General features: G+C 46.0%; 1 long non-coding RNA gene across 1 annotated transcript; it reads right to left on the bottom strand.

The window, feature by feature from the left end:
- Nucleotides 1–541: 541 nt before the first annotated feature.
- On the bottom strand, nt 542–5,579 carry LOC129058157 (uncharacterized). The gene is made up of 3 exons (XR_010136116.1): nt 5,412–5,579; nt 2,858–4,291; nt 542–676 (listed from the first exon to the last, which is right to left on the bottom strand). It is a non-coding gene; the product is annotated as an uncharacterized LOC129058157 (long non-coding RNA).
- Between the last annotated feature and the right edge of the window lie 463 nt (nt 5,580–6,042).

Below are 6,042 nucleotides of genomic sequence, written 5' to 3' on the forward strand. Positions count from 1 at the left end.
GGACCCCTGCTGATATCCAGCCAAGCCCTGCTCCGCCTCTTCTCATCTTGTCAGACCTGGTTCTCTCTCTCTCTCCTGCTCAGCCTTCCACCAGGATCCAATCCCCAGGCTTCTGCCCTAGGAAGGCATTTCTGCATCATGGACTTAGCCAGCTTCTCTCTTGTCTCCCGGTGCATCTGTCTCTCTCCTTTCCAGCAATGCTGCAGGAAAACGCATTCCTCATTCTCCATTTTCCCTTCCCAACTCTCTTCTTCTACCTCTCTTCCAACCTACATATCAGGCTCCAGTCCTGTTCTGTCTGTCTCTCTGTGTCTTTTTCTGTCTTCCTCACAGCAACTAAAAGACATACTTTTCCATTACGTCAATGTCTGCCTGCAGTGGACACTGGTCTATCCTTCTACTGTCATTCAGGACTCCTTGGGGTCTCCCCTTAGATACTGATCATTTGACACAGCACTTCCTTCCCCCTTCTGTGTGTGCTAAAGACTCCTACCACTAGTCACCCACGCAAACACCTGGCCATCATCAGCCTTACCTACTTGGGTGCATGTGTTTGCTTGCTGTGTTCCAAGAGCATCACCTGGGCCAAGGATAGAATGTTCTGGATCTATATATGTTGACTTCACATCCCAGACAGGCTCAGAGGTTTCTGTTCTGGTTCCAGAATGAATGGCCCCTAGATGACATTATGATTTCATAAATATGGCACTGTGATGTCATAAATCAAAACCTAAAGTTTTTATTTAAATGCATTAATAAATTAATCAAATATCCTTTTTGATCATGTGTCCCAATTATCAATGACATCAGAATGACCTTCCACAGCTCTGAGAGTTCTCTTATATTTCTTCTATGTCATTTCAGAAAAAGTGATCATGAAACACTGAACAAAGAAATAAAATTTGTTATGGACATTATGGTCTAAGGATGAGGGACATTAGGAAAAATAGAAACAAGATGACTGAGAAGCTAGAAACAGAGGCTAGTTATGGCACAAAAGTACTGAAGGGTTTTTGAAGAGGTCCATCTGGCATCTGAAAGGTAGCTCCTAGCTGCCTGCCCCGGGGATGATGGGTGAGGGTTTGTATGGGAGGCACAGTGGTGCCATGATCCTATGTGAAGGACCCAACAGGGAAGAAAGCCTGTCCCACAGAAGGAACATGCCCATCATTTCCCTCCAGCCACCACAGCACAGGCCTTCACTGGATGTAAGCTCAAAGCACCAAGGCAGCAGCCAGATTCAAGCAGATGCAGGCAGAAAAACTGTGAAGCAGACACATGGGTAAAACGAGCAGGCTCAGCACCAGCAGGAACCAGTAGCAAGTGTGCTTAAGGGGTATAAAATGAAGAAGTCCTCCAAGGCAACCTGGAGGATAAGGACTTGTTATTTAAATCCTGAATTTGGAGACACTGCAGATGCAAACACTAAAAATTCGGGGCAATCATAAACACAGAGGCAACCATCTCTTCCCTTACCCCCAGCACGTTCCAGAATGGCGCAAGAACAGCAGAGGACCACAGCACAATCAAGAGGAACAGACCAACAGAAGATGAGGAATCTAAGCATAACAAGGTCAGGCTTTGAAAAGGGTCTTCACAGCCAGGTGCAGTGGCTCACGCCTGTAATCCCAACACTGGGAGGCTGAGGCAGGAGGATCGCTTGAGCCCAGGAGTTCAAGACCAGCCTGGGCAATATAGTGAGACCCTATCTCTACAAAAAATTAAAAATTAGCTGGGCAGGTTGGTACATGCCTGTGGTCTCAGCTACTGGGAGGCTGAGATGAGAGGATCGCTTCAGGCCAGGAGTTCAAGGCTGCAGTGAGTTATGACTGTGCTACTGCACTCCGGCCTGGGCAACAGAGGGAGGCTCTGTCTTTAAAAAATATATAGAGGGGCCGGGCGCAGTGGCTCACACCTGTAATCCCAGCACTTTGGGAGGCCGAGGTGGGCGGATCACGAGGTCAGGAGCTCGAGACCATCCTGGCTAACACGGTGAAACCCCGTCTCTACTAAAAATACAAAAAATTAGCCGGGCGAGGTGGTGGGCGCCAGTAGTCCCAGCTACTCGGGAGGCTGAGGCAGGAGAATAGTGTGAACCCCAGGGGGCGGAGCCTGCAGTGAGCCAAGATTGCACCACTGCACTCCAGCCTGGGCAGCAGCGGGACTCTGTCTCCAAAAAAAAAAAAAAAAAATATATATATATATATATATATAGAGAGAGAGAGAGAGAGAGAGAGAGAGAGAGAGAGTTTTCACCATCTGGAGCTGGCAGATGCTGCCTGATCCTTTTTTTTTTTTTTTTTTTTTGAGACAGAATATCACTCTGTCACCCAGGGTGGAGTGAAGTGGTGCAATCTCAGCTCACTGCAATGTCCACCTCCTGGGTTCAAGCAATTCTCATGCCTCAGCCTCCCAAGTGGCTGGGACTTCAGGCATGTGCCATCAAGCATGGCTAATTTTTATTTATTTATTTTTTTGTAGAGATGGGTTTTCGCCATGTCGGCCAGGTTGGTCTCGAACTCCTGGCCTCAAGCAATCTGCCCACCTCAGCCTCCCAAAGTGCTGGGATTACAGGCATGAGCCACCGCACCCAGCCCCACCTGATTCTTGAAGTCAGACTCCAGCCCTGAGAGTGGGGGACTGGGTCACTGCACCCTTGGCCGAGAGGGCCTTGGCCAGACAACCCTGCTGAGTGTCCTCCATGAGACATTCTGGTAACTGGCGATGGCAGAGTGAACCTGCCTTTGTCCCCAGAGCTACCCTGTCCAGGGCCCTTAGCTCAGTTCCTACGAAGTCCTGGTTGCCTCATGCCCACCGCCTTTTACACCACACCCTCCCTCTCCATATCTCTTCATACTTTCTCATTGGCCTTTCCATGAGGACGCAGAGTTTGGGTCACCTCCACTTCTTTCAGCTCTTTGTATTCTTTTTTCCCTGGATCTTTTATTCTGCATATATTTCCCCATTTTTGTTTCATGTTTCTGTTTCTAGCTTTTCCATTAGATTCCCTGGATAACAGGAAGAAAGTAACTTCTGTCACAATAGCGGAAAGATAGAAACAACCCATCATTAACTGATGAATGAATAAACGAAATGTGGTAGAGATGTGTGATGGAATATTATTCAGCCATCGAAAGGACTTGAGATACTAATTCATGTTACCACATGGCAAAAACCTGGAAACATCTTAGTAAGTGAAGGAAGCCCAGACACAGAAGGCCACATATTGTGTGATTCCATTTTCATGAACTGTCCAGAATAGGCAAATCTGTAGAGGCAGAAAGTAGATTACTGATTGTCAGGGATTACGGGCAGAGGGAAATTAGATGATTGGTTAATGGGCATAGGGTTTCCATTTGGGATGATTAAACCATTTTGTAACTAGAGACAGGTGATGGTTGTACAACATTGTGAATATACTAAATGTCACTGAATTCCACACTTTAAAATGGTTAACATCTGAATTTTACCTCCTTCCCTCCCAAAAAAAAACCAACAACAAAGGCTCTGGGTTCATCTTTTCTCATTTGACCTAGGCAACCCCACACATTGTCCCTCTGGGTTTCAGTTTCCTAATGTGCAAAATGGGCACATAAATAATACTAATCTCCAAAGGCAGCCATGAGCACTAAACCCACAGCTGCCATGGAGCAGGCATTCGATCACAGGGAGCTGTTCGTAACACAGTTATTTTCATTGTTGTCCTTTACTGTCTTTCATTTCCCCTCCTTCTTCCTCTCTCTCTCTCAAAATACCCTCATCCTCTTCTCAGCACATGCATCACTTCCTCTTTGTGTCTTTCTGTATGACTACATTTCTCTTTGAATATTCCTGCTGCCGAACAACATGCCCACGTTTAAATCGGCCCCTTCTTCTGGCATCACCAAGCGTATCTTCTTTGACGTTGTTGGCCATAGGCGTGTCCTTCTTAGCCCTTCACGGCTTCTCACTGAAGGTCTCCTGTAAACTAGTAATTCACACTCAGATCCTCATTCTACCCTCCGGGTTATTGGGGGGAAAGTCTGTTTTTGCCACCTCTTGAGAGTGCTCTTGGATTCCAGCTGGAGTTAGGTCACTTTGGAATCAACACAAAGTGATCCTCTCAACCAGCTCTGCCACCATCCCCAGCAGTGCAGTCTTCCCTCAGACCTCGGTTCCCTGTCTCCTTTTCTTCTTAGTAGACCAGAAAACAAAGTTTTTATCCAGATATTATTACCTTGTTTACAGCTTGATTGAAAGCTGGGCATTTTTGTTGTCTCTTTTCCATCCCTTTTCTGGGAAAAGGGGAGAACTGAACAAAGAAAAAATTAATTAGGGTCTGCAAGCAAGTGACCAGGAACTCCATCTCATGACCACATGAATGAAGCACCCGTGTGTTCTTATAATTCAGTGGGAAATGCCTAGCCCTTCAGTCACTCTGAATCTCAGTGGTTTGTGACTTGGTGTTGCTTCTTTCTTCCTCTGAGGCAGCCAAGAAAGAAAATAACACAACACAAAACCACTGAAATCCTATAGGTGATGAGCCTCTCAGGTTTTAAGGATGATGGAGCAGTAGAAAAATTGTAAACCATAATTAATCATCCAACAAGATGATCAGAGAGGCGTGAAAGCTTATCTCAATACAAATTCCATAAGCGGAATGTCTCTGTGAACTGTGCAAATCTTACAGAAGAAACAAAGGGGTTTCCTGAGGAGAAGAGCTAAGATCCTAGAGAGATGCGAAAACAGCAGAGTTTTGGCTAAATTGGGTCTGGAAAGATGAGAGGCTCCCAAAGAGAGAGGACATGGTGGAGGAACTAGACAGACTTCCCCAGGGGTGGCCCAGACCCAAGGAACAAAGGGAGGACTCTCTGAAGGCTACAAGCAGGGAGCAAATATTGCAGCACTGGAAAATGTCCTGAGATGCCTGGACCAAGGTCCTCAGAGACTGCCAACGAAGGGAGGCCAGGGCACAGGTTAGTTATATTCACACCGCCTAGCACAGGGCCTGGGACATGTAAGCATTTCTTTATTATTATTATTTTTTTTAAAGGAGTCTCACTCTTTGTTGCCCAGGCTGGAGTGCAATGGCGCAATCTCAGCTCACCGCAAACTCCGCCTCCCAGGTTCAAGCGATTCTCCTGCCTCAGCCTCCCGAGTAGCTGGGATTACAGGCATGCGCCACCATGCCCGGCTAATTTTGTATTTTTAGTAGAGATGGGGTTTTTCCATATTAGTCAGGCTGGTCTCAAACTCCTGACCTCAGGTGATCCGCCCGCCTCGGCCTCCCAAATTGCTGGGATTACAGTCGTGAGCCACCGCCCCCAGCCGCATGTAAGCATTTCATGAATACTTGCTAAATGAACAACTGACCAAATGAAAGAATGAAAAGCAGACCTAGACCCCAAAAGACAGGGGAGATAATTGATTACCCTTTTTGAAGCTTTTATGAATCTCAATTAAATCAGGATACTCCTTCAGGTTAATCCTGCTGAACAGGACTGACAGAACTGAACAATCAAACACCTTCTCCAGGTGGCAGAGAACCTGGTACACAACTCTCTGTAGAGGAATCAAGTTTATACAGGCTTCTTGAGAATACTGTTTAAAAATTCAATGGTAAAATATACAAAATAATAGCTTTAAAGTTAAACAAAGATTGACAATGTAATTCCATAGAATACTTCCATTGTTCTCAGTGTAGGCTACTATTTTTCATGCAATATTCTAGAACTTCTTAAATATTTGATCCACTGCATTAGAAAAACAAGTCAACCCTTCTTCTTGTCTTTTGAGCGCTCATCCTGCCCAGGATGCCTTGGGAATAAATCTTACGGTGATTTTGTTGACTGCACAGCAGTCACTGCCCCCACACTCCCCACCTTCCCCCTATGGTATGAGAAGTCCTGAACAGGCTCCCAGAGATAGGGAGATGATTCTTCCCTTGCCATAAAGAACACTACAGGAAGAGTACAATCACACACTGAAGACATGGCTTCCTTCTCTGTACCTCCAGGGCACTGTTCAAAACACCTGGCTTCCAAGGCTCCAGAACTATCCAAC

Source organism: Pongo abelii, chromosome 11, assembly GCF_028885655.2.
Source record: "Pongo abelii isolate AG06213 chromosome 11, NHGRI_mPonAbe1-v2.0_pri, whole genome shotgun sequence".
NCBI classification, from domain to species: domain Eukaryota; kingdom Metazoa; phylum Chordata; class Mammalia; order Primates; family Hominidae; genus Pongo; species Pongo abelii.